Genomic DNA, 12,191 nt, shown 5'->3' with positions numbered 1-12,191 from the left:
AAGGGAGAGACAAATAAAAGCGACATTTGTGGTGACTTGTGGTGAGTGCTAACTTGGCCAACCAGCCTATTGATGCTGGTATAGACCGGACAGAAGGCTTTATCCCGACTCCGGCCTCTGCTGTACTCAGCCGCCATCACTCCGAGCCAAGTACCATGTACAGTCCCAGAAGACCACGTCCACCAGGCTTGATCTCATGTAATTGACAAGCCTGGATGTCAGGAGATTACCTGGTTATCTAGAACCGTGGATATGTAGTTTTCTAGGCTAAAAAGAGACTCCAAGTTCAAATAGAATTCATGGAGACACATGTGTTAAGTCTTAATCAGGACAAAGATCAGACAAAGACAAGTCGTCCAGATGAAAAGACCCTCAGCCTGAGGCCATAGGGCTCTCCCAGGAGTCACAGACACCCGGCCACTTCAATACGGATCTAGAGAAGCAAGGAAATGGTCACAAAGTCATGACTGGCGGCACATCAATTCATTATAGTTGCAGATGGGACAACAGAAGTGGGGAAGGCACGACAGCTGGGATGTGTGCCCCGTTGTCAACAGAAAAGCTTACAAGATTGGTTCAGGACCCTCTGACCAAGGGAGTCGGGGTATGACTCCTGACTATGTGACCCTAGTACCTCAGGCAAGTCCCTAAGGGCGAGGCTGCCCCTCCCTGGACTGGCTAGGGCAGTGGTAGGAATCCACTTTGAAACACACTCTGCCTCAGGGCAACACTTTCCTTTTTCCCCCCCTCCCCCAGTGGTCAGGTGGGCCAAGAAGTGGGGAGTACGGCTCCCTATGGAGGACAGTATGGGCTGAGTCTGACAAAGACTGGGAGGCCGGGGGTTCAGGACATTCTTATAGGTTTCAAGAGTTATGAGGCAAGGGCCATAAAGAATGTCTTTGATGGCGACTGCTGTCTCCTTCTGGAAAGCCAGCCACCTTTCCAGGGTCTCTTCTTCATAAGGGGGTAGGGGTGGGGGTTCAGGACTTTGCTGCTGTGAGTCACAAAATTTTATAACAGTGGGTCTTTCTTTCACTTTTTATTGTGACTTAAGTCTTTTTGTTGTTGTTGTTAGATGCCATCGAGTTGAGTCCACCCGTAGTGACCCCGTGCACAGCAGAATGAAACACTGTCCAGTGCTGTCCCTCGCTCACAACTGTTCCTGTGTTTCAGTCGTTGGTTGCAGCCACTGTGTCCTTCCATCTCCTTGAGGGCCTTCCTCTTTTCACTGCTCCTCTACTTTGCCAAGCCTGACGTCCTTCTCCAGGGACTGGTCTCTCCTGACAACACGTGTCCAAAGTTAAATCCTCCAGAGCAGGTCGTAATTTTGCACTCAACATTTCATGCACATTCTGACTGAACTCATCCGTTGCAATTCTCTCAGCGGACAGCTGTCTATCCCACGTCCTTCCTGTGTCCCCTGTTTCCGTTTCTCTTTCTTTCCCAACCCTCTGAACTGTGTTCTTGGGTAAATGCTGGCCTTCAGATCTTAAAGTGGCTGATTATGTGAGTTGTGAGCAAGACCTGTGAGTAAGACTATAACCATTTTGACTTGAATCAGCCACGTTTAAGTGTAATCACCTTTGTTCATCAGTTTCAGTCATCAGTTTTCCTTTATCACTGTATGCTTTGACTGTTTCTACTGGTTCAAACCAGAGTTTGGAATGATAATTACGAATTGAACTCCTCCAACTTTCTCTGCCATTGTAAAGATTAATAAAGAGTGGTCAGTTGGAAATTAGATGTCAAGATAAAGAATGATAGAATTCACTTTTTATGTATGCTTGTTTTTTGTACTTACTATGTTTCATGGTTTGTGTAGCCTGCCACATGTCTTAAAAATTATAGCTCATCCACATGTAATAGATGATTAGTATTGTAAGAAGAAAATAGTATATCACTTGGAAATTGGGATAATTTTAGTTCCCATTAAACAGCTATTGTTGCTGGCAATGTGCCATTGGTGCTTGGTGTTGTTGTTAGGTAAATGTAAAGGTGAAACTGAGGGACAGGGAGCCAGACAGACATAACTGACAGGACAAGGGAGAGCAGAAACAGAAATAGATTTATTAGGGGGAGCTCCTGGATGAGGTTCTGTGACCTCGGCCAACAGGTCAAGGAAGTCATGCTCAGCAGCTGGAGCCATGGGTGTTTAAAGGGGTGGTGAGGAATGCATGGCAATTAGCATATGGGGTCTGGAAACTCCTAGAATTGCTTGTCGACTTCTTGCGGCTTTCTTTGAGCCCAGAGCACCTGGTTTCACTGGTTATCTTATCTGGGGCCGTCTGCGGCTGACCTTAGGGATGTGCAGGGAAGCACGTGCAGGGCCCTGACCTGCTTCAGCTTAGTTGAAACAGGGCTGCCTAGCTCGGACCCAGCCCAAACATTCCAAACTTCTTAATAGTGGTAATGGGCAACGTGTTTTGTTTTAACTACTTCCTGCTCAGATAGGGCAAAGAAGAGGGTGATTAAGAGTTGGAAGGTTCGGTCCCCAGTAGGTTGGCAGCGGACTGTAAGAGTGGAGAAGAGCTGATTGAAGGTCAAGTTGGAGATATCTTTCATTTGTTCCTGAAAAAATTTAAACACACATGGAGCTAAAAGATTATTATCAGAGGTCTTATGAGGCGCATGATCCAGGTCATGACAGGACTTTGAAACCATGAGGAAGGGCTGGTTGTGCCCCACTGATGTTTAAAAAAAATTTTGGCCATGTTGCGAGCACTTTAACATTTTATTTAACTACTTTCGACTTATTGATATAGTGTATGTACCTTTTTGTTAGCTATTAACAGATTTAATTCACAACGATTTTGAAGGGTTACCTGTGCCAGGGATGTAAGTTGTTGCTGCAAGGTGAGAGACTTTGAGGTGGAGTTTATGACCAGTTGGAGTTGTTTGTTAAAGTTTTGTGTTTGGAGTATGCTGTGCCCTAATGGGTGAGTGTGCAGATGTGGGCATGTCCACCCATGAACGCATGCGAGAGAGTTTGCATCAATGAGTGTGAGTGGGATTAAAAGTCTGCAAACTCCACGCAGAGAAAGTCATCCTCATCCTGATTTTTGAAGTAACAGATTAGCTGTGGTTGTTTATTGAGTAGTGACAAGGAGGGGGTGGGAGAGGCTGATTTGAATTAGTTAGACTGCGGGACCTTGTCTGCTCTGTCACTTCCCTGTGTTCCCAGGGAACTATCAGCTTCAGGTCCTTCACGTTTCCCACACTGTAATCTTTCTTACCATGAACACATTCACTTCTTTCTCATCAACTTCTCAGCAAACAGCTTTCTGTAACTTTCAAATTTCTTCACATTCTGGCACAGCCAGACATTCTATAATAAGTTATCCAACTCTTTTTCTGATTATTTGCAACTTACTCTGGCCTTCTGAAACTTACTGTTTCCATCTAGACTTAAACATTCACTGAAATAAAAATTGTGTTAACTGTCAGCGAAGGGTTAAAGGTCTGTTGGGAGTCGCTTCTGCTGCATTGCATAAAGACTGCTGCGACCACCCTTGGGGAGTTTAATGGTTTAGTTATAAGGGAGGAATTGGGGACCTAATGTAAAGTATTCACTCAAAGTCAGTGGTCGGAGGTTCTTCATGACTTAGTGTTTGTTTAGAGTTAAACTCTGAGTGGTGGGGGTGGGGCACAGGCTTAAACAGATAACAGTGGAACTAGTTAAGTGTGTCTTGGAGGGAGAGAGAAGTTAAAGGAGTTGGGCTGTGTCTGCTTTAGAACAGGGGGGCTTCAGGTAAAGGCAAATGAATACTGACAAGCTGGGTTAAGGGGGATGGTGAAAAAGGTGTTGTGGAGGGAGGAATGTGGGACAAAAGAATATAGGGGTCGGGAACTACCAGGTGTATGAGGTAACAGCTTCGTTAATGAGGCGCAGGTCCTGGACCAAGCGATAAGTACCATTTGGTTTGATTGGAGTGTTGCCGGGAGAATGGGTAGAAGTAATGAGGTTGTTAGAAAGGAGGCATTGTATGATGGGTTAACACTGGGAAGCAACAAGGTCTGTAGGGCCAGTTCTTCCAGGTCGGGTGAAAGAAGGGGAAGAAGCAGAGGTGCTGTGAGATCCAAAGTAAAGTGTAAGGAGGCTCCTAACTTATTTAAAATGTTTCTTCCCAGCACAGGGATGGGGCACGAAGGGATTATAAGGAAGGAATGAGTAAAGGGCTAGTACACCTGGGGCAGGTAGGCTTGCCATCAATATCCATGACCGAGATTGAGGAAGGACTGCTTAGCCCTGAAAATGAGAGCAGGCCAGAAAAGATAGCTTCTGTGTAGGAAGGAAATTTACTCACCCAGTACCTTGAGCAATACCCCAGGCTTGGCAAGGGTGATGGGGGTCATGGCTGTTAAAAACCTTAAATGCCATATTCACTAAATCTCGGACTGGGGTTTGAGGGCCTTTTGGGTTAAAGCATTAGTTAAGTGACTTAAGGTGGTTGGGCTTTTGTTTGAGTGATCTCCTTAAGTTTATTAAAATTGACTCCTATATGGGAAATGGCCTGAAGCCAAGCCAGGACACACTGTAGCATTTTATTACGGCAGGCACGCCTGTTCCTACCTGTTTGATTGTTAATTTGATAACTTTAACCAGGTGTTTTGTCTGGGAACCGCCTAGGTCAGGGTCGGTTAAATGAACCTGGTAGGGGTGCTGCTGAGGAGTGAGAAAAATGCGTTCCTTCTTATCTGCGGTTAGGGTAGAGGAAAGGATGACGAAAATATCATTCCAGGACAAAGTATAACCTTGAGTTAAATATCTAAACTCCTTAATATAGGTGGTGGGATCATTAAAAATGAGCCTGTACGTTTTTCAATCTGAGATAAATCAGTGAGAGAGAAGGGAACATGAACCGGACCACTCTCTCAGTCCCGGCCACTTTCCAGAGTGGACAGAGGAGAAGTGGGGTTCTGCAATCTCGTGTGCTTGCTAACTGGCTAGGCGAGTGCAGGCTCGGGCTCCTTCAGGGAGGCAGGTAGATTGGGAGAAGAGCATGTGGAGGCTCCGGGGGCCAGAATAGGGAGAGGGGTGAGTAGGAAGGGAGACAAGATGTTCAGGCAGGTCTAAAAAGGTAGACACCAGAGGGGAGTGCAGAAGCAGGAGAAAAGGAAGAATTTTTTTGTTTTAGTTAAGAGGACTTTTAGTCAAGAGGACTTGGGAAGGGGAGCAGGAAATACAGAGAAAGGGATGGGAGTGCTGAGAAAAGGCAGCCTGGATGTACAGAATCTCAGACTATTTGTGAGTTTACTGGCAGAAATAGTCGAGATTTCAGAGGATATTGAAATCAAAAGTGTGGCAGGCAATTACCACAGCTCAGGCTTCTGGTGAGCCAGGATTTGTGCACGCTTCCCTATCTGGGAGAGGTCTGTTAGAGGCTGTGGGTGTTGGCTCAGAGGAGGCTGAGCAGGGAGGGGGCCGGGATAGATAGAGATAGAGAGAGAGAGTCCCCAGGGAGTCTGAGGGGTCTGGCTCTGGGGAGGGGATGGGTTTCAGAGGCACAGTCACCTCAGCCTTTGGGACTTGAGGGGGTAGTGGAGGGAGGTGATGGTGAGGGGTACCCAGAATATGGAGGAGGCCTTACTGGGGCACAGACAAGAAGTCAGGGGGTTTGGAGAAAGACGGAAGGGGAGTACAGTCAGGGGCCTGATTAAGAGAGTGTGTGGCTAAGAGACCTTGAGCAGGGTGACAGGTAGTAGAGAGGGACAGGAGCCAAGAAAGAAAAAGACCTGAACATATAGGACTTCTGATTATTTGTGAGTTTGTTGACAAAAATTGTTGAGGTTATACACAGAGAATGTTAAAGTCGAAAGTGCTATTTTCTGGCTAGCTCGACTCACTGTCCAATTAGTATTGAGGCCAAACTTGGTTACAGAAAAAGACCAGGTGTTTAGGACGGAGATCAGGAGCCAAACCCCATTCAGTAAGGTTGGCAGTAGGCACCCCAAAGGACTGTCCTTAGGGGGTTGGGACAGAGGACTTCCCATTGTGTCTCAAACTACAGGGGATACGAACAGTGGAAAAGGGTGTCCCCTGGTCCCCATTAGCACCCATCAGTCCGAAAGTGGTCCAGTAACCCTGAGGGTGTCCCGATCAGAGTTAGGGACCCAGTGGGAGAGTCCTGGACTCTCTGGAACAGGAAGGTTCCCTGGTGCAGATCTGCGGCTTTAACCAGCAGACAGGGACCTTGATCAGAGAGACACAATGGAAGCCGAGGAGGGGGAGGGGGGCCTGGCTTTATGGCCAGTAAAAACGGAGGTTGGTCAGGCCTTTGTTCAGGGTGAGAGGAAGGGAAAGCAGAACATTTTAGAGGAAGCACTGTAGGGCCACAGACGCAAACCCCACAAACAGGCAGAAAGGCTCAGACACACCCTCTGCGTTCCAGTCCAGGCGGAAGGTACAGTGACTGCTCAGCCTAGTGCTAGGAGGCCTGTTATCAGCAGGAATCCCAGGAGGTAAGCACAGAGACAAAAGGCTGGAGGCCACATGAGAGAAGATAGACACAGAGAAAAGATGGACATGAGAAACTGACCTTATCGTGAAACTGACCTTATCGTCGCACCCTTTCTGGGAAAGGCAGTTCTTTCCAGCTCCTCTTGGTACTAGGGGTGCAGAATAAACCCCTGCGGCGGCGCCGTGCTCAGCTTCCTAGTGTACTTGCTGGTCCTCGGTGTCCAGAGCGACAAACGTGACAAACGAGACAGAACACAGAACGAACAGACACAGAGAGATACTGACCAGAATTCACTCGTTCAGACAGGCTCCAGAGATTCGAGAGGAGAGGAGGGGTGGGCTACGTCCCAGCCAAAGCAGGGCCGGGACAGCACGGAGCCCATGTCCCTACCTCTCTCGGGTTTCGGGCATGAAATGTAAAGGTGAAACTGAGGTACAGGGAGACAGACAGACACAACTGACAGGACAAGGGAGAGCAGAAACAGAAATAGCTTTATTTGGGGGAGCTCCCAGATGAGGTTTCGTGACCCAGGCCAACAAGTCAGGGAAGTGTGGTCAGCAACTGGGGGCTCGGGTTTTTAAAGGGGTGGTGAGTCATGTATGGCAATTATGGCAATTAGCATATGGGGGTCTGGAAACTCTGAGAATTGCTTGTCGACTTCTTGTGGCTTTCTTTGTGCCCAGAGCATCTGGTTTTATTGGTTATCTTATTTGGCGGTTATCTTATCTGGCGCCGTCTGCGGCTGACCTTTGGGATGTGTAGGGAAGCACGTGCAGAGCCCTGACCTGCTTCAGCTTAGTTCAAACAAGGCTGCCTAATTTGGACCCGGCCCAAGCAGTACCCTTGAGTCAGTTTTGACTCAAAACAACTCTATGGAGAGTTGAACAGAATGGAACACTGCCCAGTGCTGTCCCATCATCACAAATGTTAGTTTGAGTTCAAAGTTGCAGCTACTATGTCAATCCTTCTTGTCCAGGGTTTTCCTCTTTTTAGTGGACCCCCTACTTTACCAAGCTTGATGTCCTTTTCCAGGGACGGTTCTCCTGATAACATGTCTAAAGTGTGTGAGTCTTGCCATCCTTACTTCGAAGGAGCATTCTGGCTGTAATTCTTTCAATACAAATTTGTCTGTTCTTTTGACTGTCCACAGCACTTTCAATATTCTTTGCCAGGATCATGACTCAAATGTATCAATTCTTCTTCAGTCTTCCTTATTCAACATCCAGCTTTCACATGCATATGAAGTGATTCGAAGTACCAGGGCTTGGGCCAGGCACATCCTGGTCCTCAAAGTAACATCTTTGCTTTTTAACACTTTAAGAGATTTTGTGCAGGAGATTTACCCAATGCAATGTGTCATTTAATCTCTTGATCGCTGCTTCCATGAGCATTGACTGTAGATCTGAGCAAGACAAAAGCCTTGACAACTTCAATCTTTTCTCTGTTTATCATGATGTGTCTTTTTCTTCAAGGTAGCCAGCTGGTAGTAGTAGTAGTAAGTTGCTCTCAGATGTATGGCTCCTCTTCTGCTGGCTCTCTCTCTCTGAAGGCCCCATGAGCATCTTGGAGAGCACCCGTGCCCTTGGTGGTTTCCTCCAATTGGTCTGAACCGAAGCATTAGGCTTGCCTGGCTCTGACGCCTAACAGTCAGAGCTGAGCCTGTGCCACCAATGCAGTGACTGTTCTTGCTGCTAGTCCATATAGTGTTCTTGACAGCATCACACAGCTCATGAGCATTTAATGTGATGTGTCAAATCTGTTCTTGAGCCATGTCTTGGAGGTCCCACAAGTTTCCATTTAACCAGTAAGCCCGGTCTCTTTTATGATTTTGAGTTTTGTTTCATATTTTTCTCCTAGTCTGTCTAGGACTTTCTAATGTGATCCCTTTTCAGAGCAGTTGGCAGTGGTAATCTGGAACCATCTCAATCTTCTGGTCTCAGGGTTGTGGAGATTGATGTTTGCCTAGTCTGTTAGTCCATTGGGCCAATTGTTTTTCATGTATCTTTTACTTTAAAAAGTAAATATACACAAGGAAGAGATGAGCCAGTCAGGGTGCAGTATAGCACCAATGAAACATACAACTTTCCTCTAGTTTTTTAACGCTTCCCCCCACACCCTCACTATCGTGACCCCAATTCTACCTTACAAATCCAGCTAGACCAGAGCATGTACACGGGTACAGATATGAGCTGGAAACACAGGGAATCCAGGGCAGATAAGCCCCTCAGGCCCAATAATGAGAGTAGCAATACCTGGAGGATAAGGGGAAGGTGGGGAAGAAAGGGGGAACTGATCACAATGATCTACATATAACCCCTCTCCAGGGGGGCAGACAACAAAAAAGTGGGTGAAGGGAGACATTGGTCAGTGTAAGAAAAAAAATTAATAAATTATCAAGGGTTCATGAGGGAGGGAGGGTGGAGGAGGGAGGGGGAGAAGATGAAAAGCTGATATCAAGGGCTCAAGTAGAAAGAAAATGTTTTGAAAATGATGATGGCAACAAATGTGCAAATGTGCTTGACACAATGGATAGATGTATGGACTGTGATAAGAGTTGTACGAGCCTCTAGTAAAATGATTAAAAAAATATAATAAGTGTACTCCACGGAAAGAAGCTTAAATGTTACAAAACTGAAAACATTATTTATCCATATACAAAGAAACAAATCCCCACAAACTAAACTAACTGCCATTGAGTCGATGCTGACTCACAGCTACCCTATACGACAGGATAGAACTGACTCAAGAGTTTTCTAGACTAAAACTCTTTATGGGAGTAGAAAGCCCCTTCTTTCTCCTGTGGCTGGTGGTTTTGAACTGCAGACCTTGTGGATTTCAGCCCAATGCATAACCACTATGCCACCAGGGCTCTCTTCATACAATAATAAGTGAACATAAATTAACAAACTCCAATATTTCTCTTTAAGCATTCATACAAATACATATTCACTTCTTGTTTTTCATAATGGTATCACACATACATCCATGCCATGATTATTCTGACAAAAAAGATTAGAGATACAGAAATTATTCTCAAATGTTAAAAATGGAGTGGAATAGGTTTCAGCAACATTCTCCGTGAATGTAACCCTACGCTTAATTTCGTGTTTTTATCCCATCAGAAGCACGATTGGTTTCGTTGTTTTTAAAAACAGACCTGGCATTTTAGCACATTGGCTTAGTAAGGCATTTTGCATACACAATCGTATCTCAGCATGAACGAAAACAATGTAATATTAGTTGCTATGATGTTTCAAACTTTCCGTGTTTTCAACGTAAGAAAATAGCTGCACACATTTAAGTGTTTGCACATAAAACAGTCTTAGAAAAGTTCAACGTGATTGATCTTTGTGGTTGCTAGTAAGGAGTCCTGTGTTAGTTTTACACATAGTACAAATTACATACACGCAGGAGTGCATTAAGACTCAGTAGTTCTTCCACATATAAATCCCAAATGCAGCAATCGCCAACAATTTTCATAGAGCACTTTCACCTCACTGAAGTTGAAGCGGCTCCTTTCAGATATTTTTCCACTTCACTGAGAAGTAGATTGTTAGGAATTCATTACTGGTTTTGTTATGTAACTTTTAAACAGGAAAAAAAAAAGTTTTTGATTTCTTCCACGGTTCAACGTCTCAGAAGAGACGTATTTCTGGAAATCATGTAGTCCGGAGCTGTTTTGAACAAGCAAGCATTCTTTAGTAAATGAAACTTCTCAATGCAATTGTCATAAACAACCATCTACATCCTTAACGGCATTACCAGTGTATCCTGGAACCAAAGGAAGATGGTTTTCCTGTCCCTACAACCCACTTAACTATTGTTTTGAAATCTGATTATTTCCACCATTTGTGGATTCTGAAATTCGTAATTTCTGTTTTGGATGCTAGTTCTGACCACCACTCTTTTTCATGGCTGCTTGAAGCCAATTTAAACCAACTATGATATGTTTTTGAAATTTGCTTTTGTTTAAGTAGTGACTTTCCTAGAGGCAACAAGTCTACACAGCAACCCAGTGGGATGTATTGTTTTTCTTCCTGCAAACGATTGGTGGGCACAGGAAGGCCATCCACCACATCTTTAAGATCTTTTATCCTCACAAAATAGGCTGCATGTTCACGTCTACTTCTCTCTCTACAGAAGGTTAAAGCTACGTTCAACCTCAAATTTCTGCTGAACAAAAGTTACACCACTGTTTCAGAGTCCTGAGAAACCTCAGAAAAGAAAAAACCCACTATCCTTTGATGAGGGGCCTTCTGTCTTGTGAAGAACCAGCCACTGGAGTTAATCAAATACGTTTGACTAGCATGGCGTAACTTTTCAGGTAGGCTGCCTGCACAAGCCAGTTCATTTTCTTGATTTGCCATGACACAGCTCCAATTTCTAGGGGGTCTATGTCTTCCCGTACCAAGGATTTGGAAATGGATGATGAACCAGACGTCCGCTTTTGGCGGGACAGCCCCGGTTTTTGGTGTTTTAAAGAAGTCCCGATTTTTGGAAAGAATGCACGACAAGCTAGGGAACGGTCTATTTGGTCCATATAGACCAAATTTTTAATCACATCCCCCCCCCCCCACCCCTTGGTCAATGGTGTCCCGCTTTAAATCTGGTCACCTTAGATCAACTTATGCAGTGGACCTGGGCTCTTCACAGCTTGTCCCACTGTTCTATTTCAGGAAGTGGCCACCTGTGTTGGAGTTTTCTTAGCCTCTGTCTTGTTCTTATAAGTGAAATTAGAGTTCCTTTTTTTTCTGGGAAGATCAATGGAACGATCTTCAGTATTATTACAAAAGTACCGTTTCCTAACCTGGTGGGTTTCTGATGCTGTGCTCTCTACATAGTGGCATCTCAGGTACCACAGTGCTTTAGCCCAGCCCTCATGCTGAGGAAATGCTCATGGACCCGGATCTCGGTTTCCTGCCAAGCCCCACGCACAGCCATTCAGACATGACAACCGCATGCCTTTCACTTTTCATCATTCTTTTCCCCTCTGGGTGGGGGTTGAGAGATTGCTAATTTCACCTCAGATGGCTGCTCAAAAGCTTTTAAGACGCCAATGGCTACTTACCCAATTAGGGTACGGTACACTTTTGGAAGAGTGTTATACCACTTGACTTTGGTGTCCCCCGAGACGAGGGTCCTGATCCTCTAGGCCCACTGGTTCATTCTCTCAAAGCGTTTGGTTATATCTAACAAATGTTCATAACGTTGTTCCCTGTATGCTCCACCACCACTCATGGGTATATTTGTAGCAAAAGTAAATACACATACACACATCTCTCTCAAACACACACATAAATATTCGTGGGCATGCTCGCATTTTATGAGGGCAACGCTTTTCACGCTGTCAATGGTCAGAAAGAACTCAACAGAGGATGGATCTACGGTTATGGGCTCCCACTGGAAGCCACAGACCTCTGCAAACCTAGTACGGAGAATTCAAGCTCTGAGACAGCAGTCACACCCAGAGACTTTACTTTATCACATGGGAAGAACCTTTGGAGGATACAAATGGTTAAGCATTCAACTACTAGCCAGTTTGACATTTCGAATCTACCCAGAGAGGCTTCAGAAGAATGTCTCCACGGTCGCTTTCCTAACACAGCCTCCATTGCCTCAATGACAACCAATAACAAGAGCCACATGGGAAAGAGACAGCTGATGGTCTTCTGCCTTTAAAACACCCACCCCAGCTTTTCTTTTGCAACCCCCAATATAAAGTCCCCCGCCCCC

General features: G+C 45.4%; 1 pseudogene; it reads right to left on the bottom strand.

The window, feature by feature from the left end:
* Positions 1 to 10,173: 10,173 nt before the first annotated feature.
* Positions 10,174 to 12,191, bottom strand: part of LOC101646528 — a 5,902-nt pseudogene continuing 3,884 nt past the window's right edge.

The sequence above is a fragment of the Echinops telfairi genome, unplaced genomic scaffold, assembly GCF_000313985.2.
Source record: "Echinops telfairi isolate 266 unplaced genomic scaffold, ASM31398v2 ScPeMD7_7416;HRSCAF=8454, whole genome shotgun sequence".
Classification (NCBI taxonomy): domain Eukaryota; kingdom Metazoa; phylum Chordata; class Mammalia; order Afrosoricida; family Tenrecidae; genus Echinops; species Echinops telfairi.
Note: the sequence above shows the minus strand (reverse complement) of the source record. Positions and strands in the feature narration are given on the sequence as shown.